Here is a 14,589-nt window from a genome sequence, read left to right as displayed (position 1 = left end):
CCACACTCAATGAAAACTAAGAGGTGTCAACGAGAAAACCCTTGAAGGAAATTCCCTCCATGGATTAGGGACTGTGCTAACCACATCTTTCCCATTATTCCCATAGTAAGTATTTGATTACTCCATCAAAATCCAACTATTTTTCTGGTATTAATTCTTTCAACCAATTCAAAGTTCCCTATAACCCTTGTGCTTTCTTGTGGGGTCCAGATGACCCCACCCTTACATTAACACGTTATCCATACCATGACAAAGGTGGATAAAGGTGGAGAAGATTTCATGTAATCCATGGAAGATCACAAATGATTGAGGAGAAAAGGCTCAGCGCACTGTCTTGTGGGGTCCAGATGACCCACTGCCTCCAAGGAACGTTAGCGTTGGGAGTGGGGTCATTCTGATTCCAATAGTTAGGCCTTTTAACCCTGGTTGGACAAAGGTCATCAACAACTCCCTGCCATCATCTTCTGTCCTGCATCATCCTTCTAGGTATAAATGGTCTGTTGATCTTTAGTCTCCAGGTCCTTTCTCCACGCGTTTTCTTGGTCTTCCTTGTTTTCTCTTCCTCTGGGGATTCCAGATCAGGGCCTGCAGGGTGATACTGGATGTTGGTTTCCTCTGGGTTTGGTGGATCCAACTCCATCCGATTTCTTCTTCCACTGGTGCATGTTTTGTTCTCTTTTACAGCTCTGTGATGCTGTCGGTTTCCAGCTGGTACATTTTGAGGATTCCTCTCAGACATAAGCGGATGAACGTCTGGAATCTCTTGACGGTGGTTGTTGTTGTTCTCCGTGTTTCAACTCCAGATAGCAGGATAGATTTACTGATATAAAGTCTGTTTTTCTTCTCTAATCATGTTGCTTTACCTATGAGCAATGTTTGTACTTTTCAGAAGGGCAGAAATTCCAACAGGTTTCTGAAGACCCGGTTATAAAAAACTGTTTTATTTTCAAATAATGCTTTTGAGAGACTAGAGAGTTTCTGACTTTAGTGAACTGGAATCACATGTAGTTGCAGATCATATGAACTCAATGTAAATGTGATGGAGTCACACTAGCTTATTGGCTCAAAGCGTCCACTGAACAGAACTTTTAAAACAAGACAATTTTAAAATTTTAAAATTTATTTTACATGTCAAATTTGTGGCAAATACACAGATTATACAGGATAAGCCCTCTCCTATCTAAAAAATGTCTTGAACTGGTGATTCACGCTTTTATTTTTTCCCGTTTGGACTAATGCAACGCACTCTATGCCTTTCACAGCAGAGTGTGTATAAACTCCAGTTGGTCCAAAATGCTGCCGCCAGACTCCTAATCAAGACCAGAATGAGAGATCATATAATTCCAGTTTTAGCGTCTCTGCACTGGCTCCCAGTCCGTTTTAGAATAGATTTTAAGATTTAAATGATTGCTTTTAAAGCACATTGTGGTCTGGCCCCTAAATATATAGCTGATCTCCTTGTTCCTTATGTACACAATCCAGACAGAAGACCAAGGGAGACAGGTCCTTTGCTATAAGAGCCCCAACACTCTGGAACAGACTCCCAGAAGAGATCAGGCTCCCTGAATCACCTACCAGTATTTAAATCTCTTTTAAAAACTTACCTTTATAGGTCTGATTTTATTGCTTCTTAAATTTAAACTTCTATTATTATTGATTTGATTGATTTTTACCGGTATCACTGTTTTGTGTGTGTGCTGTGTTTTATTTTTCGTACTATATACTGTTTTTAATCCTGGTCTTTTGTCTAATGTTAATTTTACACCACTTAGTAAACTTGATTTTGAAAAGTGCTATATAAAAAAAGTTTATTGCTATTATTAAAAAATAATGGGCTAAAGACCTTTTCCAAAATAAAATTAAAAATAGCCTACATAAAATAAATTAAAATAGTATTGGACAAAAATGAGAAGAGTGAAAAACTGCAGGTTTTTATTCCAGAAGCTGCTCTCATGTGCGACTGCAGCATCTTAGTCCAACAGCTGATCTGTGTTTCCTGCCGGGTGTGGTGGCGCGCGCCTGTAATCTGCGCTCATGGAGGCTGAGGCTGGAGGATGGTTGGAGCTCAGGAGCTCTGAGCTGCAGTGGACTGTGCTGATCGGGTGTCTGCACTGAGTTCGGTACCGATATGGTCTTTCTGGGGGAGCCCGGGGAGACCAGGTCGTCTAAGGACGGGTGAACCGGCCCAGGCCGGAAACGGAGCAGGTCAAAGCCCGCGTGCCGCTCAGCAGTGGGATCACACCTGAGAGTAGACGCTGTAGCACAGCCTGAGGAAACATCCAGACCCAGCCTTTTGATCTACTCTGTACTCTTCATCAGACTATTCTGACCAGAACTCCCACAGTTGTTGATCCAGCAGCTCCTGGAAACTTTAACAAATCTCCTCTTTTTAGTAAAAAAACACTGTTTCTTGTTGCTCCTACACCGCCCCCTGCTGGACTGTAGAAGGAACGACGGCAAACATCTGTTTTTTGGAACATTTGTACAAAAAGATCATTTGAACATTTAATACTTGATTTCCTTCCTGATGTAAATATTATAGTGTGTTTTATATTATGTATATATTATCTTTTACTTTAAGTTGTATTTGTCGTTGTGCCATATCTTTGTGTTACTCATTACTGCTACTGTACTTTCAAATAGAGAGCAAATTGAGTTATTTTATGATTATTGCACTTTGGACTCAGATATTTTAGTTTCTTTTCTGTTTTTATTCTGTTTCAGTGGACTGTCTGAAATCCTGCACATATCTGCATATGTGTGTTTAGTTTTTTTTTTCTTGAGAGGAAAAAGTGTTTCCTCAAGCTGAAATAAAAAAAGCAGAAACAGTGCAGCTCTGATCATGTTCTTGTTGAATTCTTCTACAATTGTCTGTATTGCATGTTGAGACACATTTAACAGACATTGCATACGAAGAAAAAGTGATGCTAGACGATGTTCTCTAATTTCAGATTCTGCCTCCTTTGTACAATTAGTTTCATCTGTATCTGTGGATGTAAAGGTTGAGCAACTGGTCAATGCAACTGGTCCAGGTTCACCTGTATTTTCATGCCACAGTTGTTGATCCAGCAGCTTCTAGAAACTTTAAGATGTCATCTCTTTTTATTGAAAAACATTGTTTCTTGTTGCTCCTACACCGCCCCCTCCTGGATTATGGAAGGAATGACATCAAACAAAACAAACAGCTGTTTTCTCACTAAATGATGAAAAACAGCTCCTGTCCACTGTACCTGCTTGGTGGCGTCGTCATGGCGAGACACGTGAGCTGTGCTGCACAACTTCTCTGCTTTGATGATACCCGATGCTCGCATTTTTAACCAACATATCTTCTTTGTTCTTGTGCTGTTTTCACTTTATTTATGGTCAACTTTGATCATTTCTGTTGAGAGTTCTTTTATTTATGTACTCAAGTTGTGAATTTATTTCATGTACCTAAAACCCTTGTGCTATCTTAGATGACCCCCCCCCCCCCTTACATTGACGTGTTCTCCCTACCATGACAAAGGTGGATAAAGGTGGAAAGATTTCATGAAATCCATGGACACCAGTGAGGTTCACAAATCATTGAAGAAAAAAGGTTCAGAGCACTGTCTAGTGGGTCTAGATGACCCAACTCCCAATGTTAAAGTGCCTAGGATAGCACAAGGGTTAGGCAGTATTTCATCCCTGCTGCTAGGAGGCGCAAGTTTTGTTTGTTGAGTTTAGGAGAAAAGAAGACAACATGTTGTTGTATATACATGAAGTTCCTGTGAGCAGTTCAAAAATAAAACCTGTTCAAGTGGAAAAGTTGAAGTGCCTCCGTAAACTTCTTCCTTTTGAGTTCAAGTGTGTGATACAAAATTCCAACAAATTCCAAAGTTTTTTTTTAAGTTTCAAAGTTTGTAACATCTTTCAAATTTTCAAATGATTTTTTTTTTGTAATTTTCCCCACTGCATATTTCTCTTTGAACGTAGCTCTAGTTTTATCTTTTGGGATCCGTTGTCAGTCACTTAGAACCTCATAAATGTCTAAAGTTTCTCTCAAATGTTCAAATGTTGCAGTGTAGAGACAGGTCTGTGATTTGTGACGCTGTGCTTATCCTCAGACTCATACATTGGAATAGCTTTTGCTCTTTTCATTCTGTTAGGAATTCAATCTGACGTTTATTTTTTGACTCAGGGGTCTGCAACCTGACAGAGGTCACCATGAGAAAAAGGAGCCTCTGGGAGCAACACTGTCATAGACCAGCAGGTGGAGCAGCAGTTTGCATTAGAGAAGTCAGTTCTAATATGTCCAACCATGACAGTGGATAGTGACAGGGGGGCTCACTTTCTTGTGTGAGGGACGCTCATGGCAGCAGGAGTCCAAGGGGAGAGAAAGTGAAGGACTGTGTGAGGCCGGACCACAGACTGAGAAGGATTATCTTGTTGGGGTTTTGCTTGACATCAGCAAGTCTCTCCTCTAGAAAACACTTGGGGACGAAAACAAATTCATAACTCCAAACATTTCTGAGAGAGGCCACAGGTCAGCACAGATGGAAAGCAAACTTGGAAGGGGAAAAGCAAAAAGGCAAACCAAATTAGTCTGGTTTATTCCAGGAAGAAAAAAAACGAGAGAACTGCATTTTAGTAATAATGGACTGTACAAGATAATCTATATGTGAGATGTGTTGTTTAATCCTCAGCACTTTGCCATATACACAACATTTTTAGGTCTATCTGAATGTTGCTTCAAGACTTTCTCTGTAACATAGTGGTCTCTTCACAGGTACACTGTCTGTGCTGGACTGCAACATCTCTCCAGGTCTTGGACATGACTTTCTGACCACAGAGGTCAACATCTTCCTCATCCTTGTGCATGAAAGTCATGGAGAGGATCATCTGACTCAGAGGTCTGCACCCTCAGGCTCCAGAGCCATATGTGGCTCTTTAACCCTTCTATTGTGGCTCTCTGGTTAAAAAAAAACAAAAGATCAAGTTTTAAGGTTGGAAAGTTGGTAAGTTGTTAGCAAAGTAAAAAGTTTGGGGTTTAGAGTGCTGGGTAGAGAGAAAATGTTCATGCATCAACGGTAGAGCTTGACATGCTTGACAAGTTTCTGCTTGTATGTTTGTGAGTTGATCTGTGTTTGTATTTGTGGATCTGTAAAGACATGTGTGAAGGTTTGTTAAGCCAATAGGCACGTTTATTGTGTTTGTGGATGTGTTTGCTGTGGACAGGGTCAGCACTTTTGGTTCACATCTATGTGGAAGTCATACTGAGAAATCTCCAGCAACTTGTTGCCTCTTTTGTTTGTAACTGCTCTCCTTATGTTTCCATAATCATCCACCAACTACTTTTCTCGCTTTTCCATTCTTTTAGCCATCCCCCCCCCACCTACCCCACTCTCCATAACAAAGACAAACTATTTATTATTGCTAAAAATATTGCTGCCGATAATAATAAATGAAGATCCACTCTGGAGTCACAGAGCTGGCCCAACCTTCTAGATTCCCTTAACATCAGTTGACCTCAATTTATTTTCATTATGAGTCACAGTTGGAGTCCCTGCATCAGACACGGAAACTTTCACAAATGCTGTTGAAAACATGTTTGATAAGACCTGAACAACAAAATAAGCTGGAAGCCACAAATAAAGCTAGTCAGAGCTAAACTTGCTAAAAGCACGTTTACCAGAGCGTAATGTTCTGGTTAGGCAAACAGGTTAAAACCCAGAAAGGACTTAAAACATGACCGAAAATGTTCCAAAACATTTAATGAACCAAGGATTAGGCAAAAACAAGAACACAACAAGACAGCTCTTTAAATAACGACCTAAATATTAATAATTATTGACCTCTGAAAACATAGAAGAATGTTTCTGCTGTCTGAATAATCAGCTGTAAAAATGGTGAGTGAGCTTCAGGAAAAGATCTTAAAAGGCAGTTTCCTTTCCAACACATGTATAGAGCTCTGCGTCTCTGTCCATGATCACTGCAGGCTTTGGACTGATTTTCAGCACTGGACAGCTCCCGTGTGGCTTCACAATTGCTGCAGAGTTTGAAAACAGCTCTTGTTCTTGCTCTGTCCTCTGAGAGTCATCTCCAATGGATGTTAACAAAGAAAAGAAAATATAAGAGAATATACAGAAAGAGACATAAATATAACTTTTAAGTAAACTTAACACAAAACGAGTGAGCCAAGAACAGGACACTATCTGGTGGGACAGTTAGGAATTAATGAACTTTCTTGGGTGAAGTAGTGAATGAGGATAAAGCCATGAGAATCATTAAATCTCTGGATCCCAACGACAATCTCCTTGAGTTCCATGAGTCATTTAAGAATCAAAATTACATATGAAATTCTGGATCTGAGCTTAGAGAACTTCATACAGAAAAACTCTCTCCGACCGACTCATTTGTGTGGAATCAGAGCAGCTCAGCAGTTACTGGGAAATCTGAACACACTAAAACGTACTGAAGTTTTTCATGATGATATTAAATTAGATGATATCATCATGGTCAAGCAGAAGTGTACATTTTATAAATGAAAAGTTATTGATTTTGGTTTGGCCACGGACTAATATATGAATGTAAAAATGGGTCAAAATGAATGAGCTTTTAGATTTGATATGAGAAGTTGTAAAATAGGATGTGAGAACTTGTGCACCAAAAATCTGAATCTGTGTGTAAAAATCTTCAGCTGTAAAGTTTGATGAACAAAATCCCAACTGACGTTTGCATGTGTTCATTCAGAGTTACAACCTCCAATTGGTGATAACAACTGCTGGAATCTGCTGCTACGAATCACAGCTCGCTACAACTGCGCTCAGACTTTTGACACGTTCCTTGTAAGAAATTTGTGTCAAAACGGATCTGTGTCCGATAATGGAATATGGGGGCGAGGGGGGGTGTCAACCAATCAGAGTGCAGGACTCAGAAGACTTGGTAAAGTTAGAAAGACCTTCACAGATTCAGACTTCCAGCCTCAATAACTCTTCTAATAAACGTTCAAATGTGACAGCAAGTATCTCCATCATTTTGTATGAACACAGAGAGTGAACTCCATTTACAGCTGGAGAAGAACAATTCTCATTAGAAAGCAGGAAAAAACATCTTTTTTCTTTGGAAATGCATTTGTAGTTATTGAGACCAGAAGCCCTCGCTCATGATTTCCTCACCATGAGGCATCTTTCAGAGGACAGTAAGGAGATTTATGCTGCCAAAGAACAAAACCTCATGAGAGAGGCCCAGTTTTCAGGAATGAAGGTAAAGTCTCCAGCAGCTGATGGTGCCGCTGGATGTGAGTGAGGTGCTTGAGGAAGAACTGCAGGATGGAATGTCAAATGCTTCAAAATCACATATCAAAATCTGTGAGGCGCTTCCTGCTACCATTAAAGATGACCTTCAGAAAACAGAAGACATCCTCCCCTGTGACCAAGAATCTCTGCATGGTTCAGGCTTTTCACTTGAGCACATTTTGATTGGAAAACAGATGACTTCTGCCAGTGGAAAGAACACTAGTGACAAGAAATCAACTGACATTGAGATCCAGCTTCAAGAAGAGGAAAAAAACTCAAAGAAAGTTTCCAGGAAGCTGGAAGATGTGGAAGGAGCTTCAGAAGAACTTCCTCTCCATCAGACAGACACAATGACACAACTGTTGAAAATGAACTAAAAACTATTGCTGGGGAAGGTCCATCACCAACAGAAGATCAATCAACACCAGCTGCTTCCTTAGAAGAACTCCTAAACAAAACATTGGAAGAAATTCCTCTCCTAGTTGTCTCGCCTAATATGCTTTAGAGACAAAACAGAAAAGAGCAGAAATAGAAACAAAAGAGATTCTACTTTTTAAAAAACAATTTCTTCCTCTTGACATTTGAAATACAGCAACGTGTCATAACATGACCCAACCTGCTGATGATGTCATCAGGTCAGGTGACATCATTACTAGGTTAGGTATTACTTATGATGGTGATGATGATGATGATGACTGATGATGTCAGAGTCTTTGTGACATCATCTCAGAAATCTTTGTTTATAGACCCCAGGACTTTAGAAAGTTGTTTGACAAAAACAGACGTTTTTGAGCAACTTCAAGCCTTTTTCAGTAAAGCCGCTGAAACTCTTCGTTTCTCACTTTAGAGCCTTTTTCCCTGAAAGTCATTTGCAAATATTTACTGTGTTTTCATCACCAACACATAATATTTAGCCTTTTATTCTGGAGAAAATGGCCTATAACAGGGGATACAAGAAAAACTTTGACGGCCAGAACTTCTGGCAGAACCCTCACGGTGTTGGAAATCCACACCGCCCTCACCGACATCATAAACAGGATTACCGAAATCCTAATCCCAATCCCGCTGTGCATAATCAACATGTGCAGCCGCAGCCAAATTTCCACCACGAAAATCAGCAGAAACAGTCTGATAAGGACTTAGTCATCGCTGAGCTTAGAAATCAGCTCAAACGCGCCCAAGATGAGAACATTGGGATGGTCCAGCAGAGAGTAGATTACATGGAGGAGATGGAAATGGAGCACAACGCCTTCAGATCAGAACATCTGGCCTTGCAACAAAAAAGCCTCCAATTGGCTAAAGAAAACAAAGAACTTCTGGACCAAAACAAAGATCTCAAAGTGTTTTCTCCAGACGAGGAATCTTTCACGGAGATGACAGAAGAGCTGAAGGAGCTGGAAAATGAGGCTCTAATTCTCCAAACCCAAAGAGACCAGGACACAGAGAAAAGGGTCCGTTTGGCAGAACTGCAAACAGCTTTTCAAGACAACCAAACAACCACAAAGATGTTTCAAGATGCAAACTCTTTGCTGGTTGTTAACATCCAGGAGCTGGAAAAGGAAAACCACCAGCTGAAGAGTCAATTGCAAACAGCTTCCCTTAGAGGGGATGAAGATGAGAAGCTGAACTATGTGGATGAACTCAGAAGAGCTGTGGAAGCCACCCAAGTAGAGATGCAATCGTTCATTGATGCTAACTGTCAGCTGATTCTAGAAAGCCAACAGCTCCAAAAAGAAAACAATGAAATGAGGAGACAACTGGAAACTGCTTCCCAGCAAGAACTCCTGATGAAAGATCTGAGAAATCATCTGAAATTCAATGTAGATGAGAAGATGCGGTTAAACAAGCTGCTGTCTGAAGAAGCTGAAAATGCAGATGAACTCAGAGAAAAACAAATTTACCTGAAGAATCAAGAGAAGGAGCTGGAAGCAAAGATCAGAGAAAAAGTTGAAGTAGAAGAAAACCCAGATCTCAGGAATGAGAGCCAGACACATGGAGAAGAAACAAGAGAGGAAAGAAACCAATGTTTGGACATGGTGGAAAATGAAGTGATGGAAGGAAAGGAACACCAGGAAAAAGAAAGTGAAGAAAGAATAGAGCTGCTTATTGAAGAAATGGAAGAAATAGCAAATGATAGAGAAACTGAAATTGTAAACAAAGTTGAAGACCTGAACAAATGTCAGCAAATACTCCAGCAGGAAACTCCAAAGAATGTTAAAAAGGAGAAAAAACAGAAAAAGAACCACAAAGAGAAGAAAGTGAAGAATAAGAAGAAAGTAGAAAAAGTCAAGGAGCCTAAAGAAAAACCTGAGAAGAGGTCCTCTATCACAAAGTTTTTTCGTCGACTGTTTGGCTTCAAGACATAAATGCAGAGAACTGGAAGGAGGCTGGAGGTCGTCTAGACATTAATAGAAGGGTTGTCATGGTTACAGGGGGATGGGGTATCAAATAATTAGGGTCACACAGGCAGAAGTGTATTTTGTAAATACTCCAAATCAGGGCTGCTCAATCCTGGTCCTTGGGATCTACCACCCTGCCTGTGTTTTTGCTTTTGCCTTCCTTCCTTCTTGCTGCTGATTTGCTGACTCAGGTGTTTCCATGTTCTGACTTACTCAGCACACCTGGTCCAGGTACCAGCAGCAAGAAGTGCAGGGAGGGTTACAAACTCCATGACCTTAAGGACCAGGATTGGGCATCCAAAGTCAACTTTTTCTTATAAATTAGGATTATAAATTTGCTCTTAAAGCAAACAAAGAGGCCTGTTCTTCAAAACACAATTAGAACTCTAGAAATATTTCCAAATCTGTTCATGTGACTGATCTAAAATGTAATCATAACCTTCATATTAACATGTTTAAATAAAAAGCACCTTTTAGAACACTGTGGATGATCTTTTTTCTCCACAATTGTGGAAAAAGAACTAAAAAATGGTCAAATAAAAGGAAAGCTGTTCACTATGGGGTGTTTGAAAAAACAGGGCGGCACGTTGGTTTGTTGGGTCAACTTTATTACCTAACAGACCCATGTCTGTGTGGGTTTTCTCTGAGTGCTTCAGTTCCCCCCCCACTTCTCCAAATTCTTTTAATTTTTTTATAGATGGCAGGGATTTTTCAAAGTGTTGAAAGCATTATCTGACCAGACATTCACCTTTGGATTCACTGAATCACTTGTCAGGTACAGATACATGCTGCCACACTAAACACTGGGTTAGATTAGGGATTTGGACGGTTTAGTACACAGAGATTTAGGCTGTGAATGTATAATTGGTGTTTGAAAAAACAGGGCGGCACGTTGGTTTGTCGGGTCGACTTTACGTCCTGACAGACCCGTGTCTGTGTGGGTTTCCTCCGAGAGCTTCGGTTTCCCCCCACTTATAATAATAATAATAATACATTTTATTTATAAGGCGCCTTTCTGGGCACTCAAGGTCGCCGCACAGCATGTATACAGTATAAAATACAATAAACACTTAAAACAACAACAACAATTTAAATAAATACAAAATTAAATAAAAAATATAAAAACGTGAAAAGGTTAATGTTTAAGTGAATAGGCCATTTGGAAAAGATGAGTTTTTAGCTTTGATTTGAAATGTGGGAGTGTGTCAGTGTTGCGGAGGTCAGGGGGGAGTGAGTTCCAAAGCTGGGGAGCAGAGCAACTGAATGCCCGGCTCCCCATGGTGACAAGACGGGCAGAAGGGACAGAAAACTGGATAGAAGAAGAGGAGCGGAGGGAGCGAGCAGGTATGGAGACATGAAGGAGGTCAGAGAGATATGGAGGTGCAAGGTTGTGAAAGGCTTTGAATGTGTAGAGCAAGATTTTGTATTGAATGCGGAATGGGATGGGGAGCCAGTGAAGCTGTTGAAGAATAGGTGTGATATGGTTGATGGAGGGAGTGCGTGTGATGATACGAGCTGCTGAATTCTGAACCATTTGAAGTTTATGGAGGGTTTTTTGTGGGAGACCAAATAGAAGAGAGTTACAATAGTCCAGGCGGGAAGTAACAAGACTATGTACCAGTACAGCAGTGGACTGAGTAGTGAGGGAGGGACGTAGACGTTGGATGTTGCGTAGATGGAAGTAAGCTGATCTGGTGACGCTGTTTATGTGAGAAGTGAAAGAGAGACTACTGTCTATACTGTTAATTCACTTGTGTTGACAAACTAAAGTTTATCTACACACAAAATAATCAGTCACCCAATATTATTGGTAGCAAATGAAGAGGTTGAGCAGGCCTGTGGGTTTCCTCCGAGTCCTTCGGTTTTCCCACCCAAATTATAGGTAATTGGCCAAAACTAAATTTCCCTTCCCTGAATCGCCACCTTATCGTGGTGGAGGGGTTTGAGTGTCTGAATTTACCCCCAGAAACAATGCTGTCAGGGGCATTTGCCCCGCCCTTTTTAGAGTCAAGTCAAATGCATCATGCCGGTGTAGCTCCTGGGGGACTTCAGGCAGGACTAAGGGCGATTCAAAAGATCCTCATGAGAACAGAAACAGAGAAGATCCAGTTTCCATGTCCTAAAAAAAAATTCTAAACCAAATCAAAAGAAAGTGATGCAGCTGGTGGAATGTGCTGCTGCAGTCTCCTCTGTTAGAAGGAGACACATCCACTGAATCCAACCACATCCAGGGAGATGGTTGGATTCAGGGTCCCTCAAAGGATGAATATGGATGGATGGATGAATATGGATGGATGGATGGAGGGATATGGATGGATGGATGGATGAATATGGATGTGTACGATGTATGTGTAAGTTCTGTCGCACCAAAATAAATATGTAGGGAACACAACAATTTTGTTAAACCACATTGTATGCTTCCATCCAGACAGTGGCGCCACCAGGTGTCGGCCAGGGCCGCACCTGGCCACCCCAGTGGACACCACAGTGGCCACCCCAGTGGACACCCCACTAGTCACTATAAACTTTGGCAGCATCAGTTAGGCATTTCATCCCAAATGCACAGCCTGCAGGCGGCAAGTGGCTCTGATCACCTAAACTTGCCCACACCCCCTTCCCTCCCTGTTGCCTTTGCGTGCGCATACATCTAAAGCTAAAGACGAGCCGCTGGATGCAGAACACGAATAAGACTGTGAGGGGGATCTTCCTTCGAGGTTCACTTCCGCGTTCGAACCCTCAGAGCCTCCAGAGCGGGTTAAAGAAAAGTACCAGTCTCAGTTCTTCAAGAGGAACTTTCTTTATTATTTTCTCCTTAACTCCAAAACGGCGACTGACCGTGTTTGGATCTGTCCACACCCTCACACGCGCCCCCTCCCCTTCTTGCATCGTGCACGCACCGGTTTCAGCACACACACACGCACGCACGCACACACACATCCCAAAACATTACATTTCTTTTTACGCCTGTTAAATATTTTCTGTGGTGTCTTTTAACAATCTGTTTACTGTACTTTAGATCACCTGATATACATTGTGTGCAAATACAATTACAAACACACCACAGCATCAGCATTAATGACAGAAGATAATGAGGAAGACAAACATGAGACGGCATCAGCCGAGGGACCGCAGTATCATTGGTCAGAGAAGGAAGGCAGAGTTCAGCAAAAGCAGGGGGTCCACCTGTTCCTGGACCAACTGGTGAAGTTAGAATTATGTTGCCCTAATAATAAAACTGTTTCATCTTTATTAGTCTGAACAGAAATGTCAGATATAATTAATAATTACAAAGGAAGAGTATTATTATTATTATTACTATTATTATTATTATTATTATTTCAGAACAACTGATTTGACCTTTTGTTCATTATAGATATCTCTTAGTCAAGGGTCGAACATCCCAAGTAGACACACCTAAGTGTTACGCCCCTTTTAATGTCTAGGGGTACGTCAAGGGCATAACATAAAAACTAAAGGTTTTGGCTACCAAATTGAAATTTAACAAAAAGAGGAAACGAATGTCTCCATACAAAATATAACAAATGTATTTACAAATAAATAAACAACAACCAACAATAACTAAAAGCGAAGCAAAAAGGCTTCAGGGTGAACCAAGGCCAAAATAACAAACAGAACCACACCTTACTGAAATCTTGTTTTCTTACCTGTACAAAGGAAAAGGGGAAATAAAGACAAACACTAACCTCCCTGGACTAAAAAAAAGAGGAGAAAATACGTACTAAAGAAAATGGCAGTTTAGCCCTACAGCTTCACTTAACTACAAACCAAAAGACTAAACAGAGTTGGCACAAAATCACAAAAACGACAAAATTGGCACACGAAAGAACAAATTTTTTAGTAAATACGATTTATTTTCCTACCTAGACCACTCGATCTCTGAGGCTCCGCCTTTCGCTCCTTGTGGGTGCATTTCATGACATCAACCTAGAACCGGTATAGGTACAATAACTGTTCAGCCTACAACTACCATTCGGGGTCTTTCTCCTAATGATGACGTCACATTATGTGATTGGCTTTACGTCGGTCTGATGACTTTTAAGATAGTGATTGCAGTCTATTACCGTTCCACAGGGCTAACACCGTTCCTTTACACGCTAACACCGACACGCTGACAATGTTGTCCGTGAGAGCCGTTCATCGTGATAGACAATGTGTCCACAGTCAGCTTCAGGAGACAGGCACACTTTCAGTGGCTTGATAGTAAGCACTTTATTTAAGGGTACAGTTGTGTGTACAATACTGTCTATGCCTGTTCTCAGCAGCTCTGTAAAAACGTCACTTTTGGTTCATACTTTGTTTTCCACAGGTGTAGCTACATGGAGCAAGTTTTCTGCATCCTACAAAAAGGATTTTTATGTGATGTACAACATTGGAACCTGCTGTGGGTGTAGACAGTTGTACAAAAACAACACACCTGGTAAACAGAACTGAATAGTTGGATTATGTCATCAAAATTAGTTTTGATTTGAATAATTATAAACCACAAGCAGAGTGTTGAGATCATTGATCAGTAGAATTGTCCCTTCTTTTTCTGCAGGATATGTTGGAACAGGGAAGAGAGGAGTCCTGCAAGGGATTTATTCTGAGGATCCTATTCCGGGATACTGCAGCCACTTTTGCAGTCAAATGCAATAGGTACACTTCAGTCGGACACAGATGTAGACTAAATTCACTATTTAAAGTAGTTATGTTATTGATTATAAGAGCATTTTTATGTGTGTTAATTTTTTGTTATGTGCTTTACATTTTATTATTTGATAATAAATTCAATTTTTGCCATTTTTACAAACTAAATTTATGTTTATTTTTACTCCCTTTTCAGCACATCATCTGTGGCCAGCTGTGGAGACGAGCAGAAATTTGGATCAAAGACATAAAGCATTTGTTTTAGTGCTAATTCTTTGTTTTTTGTT

This window comes from Oryzias latipes, chromosome 19, assembly GCF_053564925.1.
Source record: "Oryzias latipes strain Hd-rR chromosome 19, Olatipes_Hd-rR_3.1".
Classification (NCBI taxonomy): Eukaryota; Metazoa; Chordata; class Actinopteri; order Beloniformes; family Adrianichthyidae; genus Oryzias; species Oryzias latipes.
The sequence above is the reverse complement of the archived record's forward strand: the minus strand, read 5'-3'. Positions refer to the sequence as shown.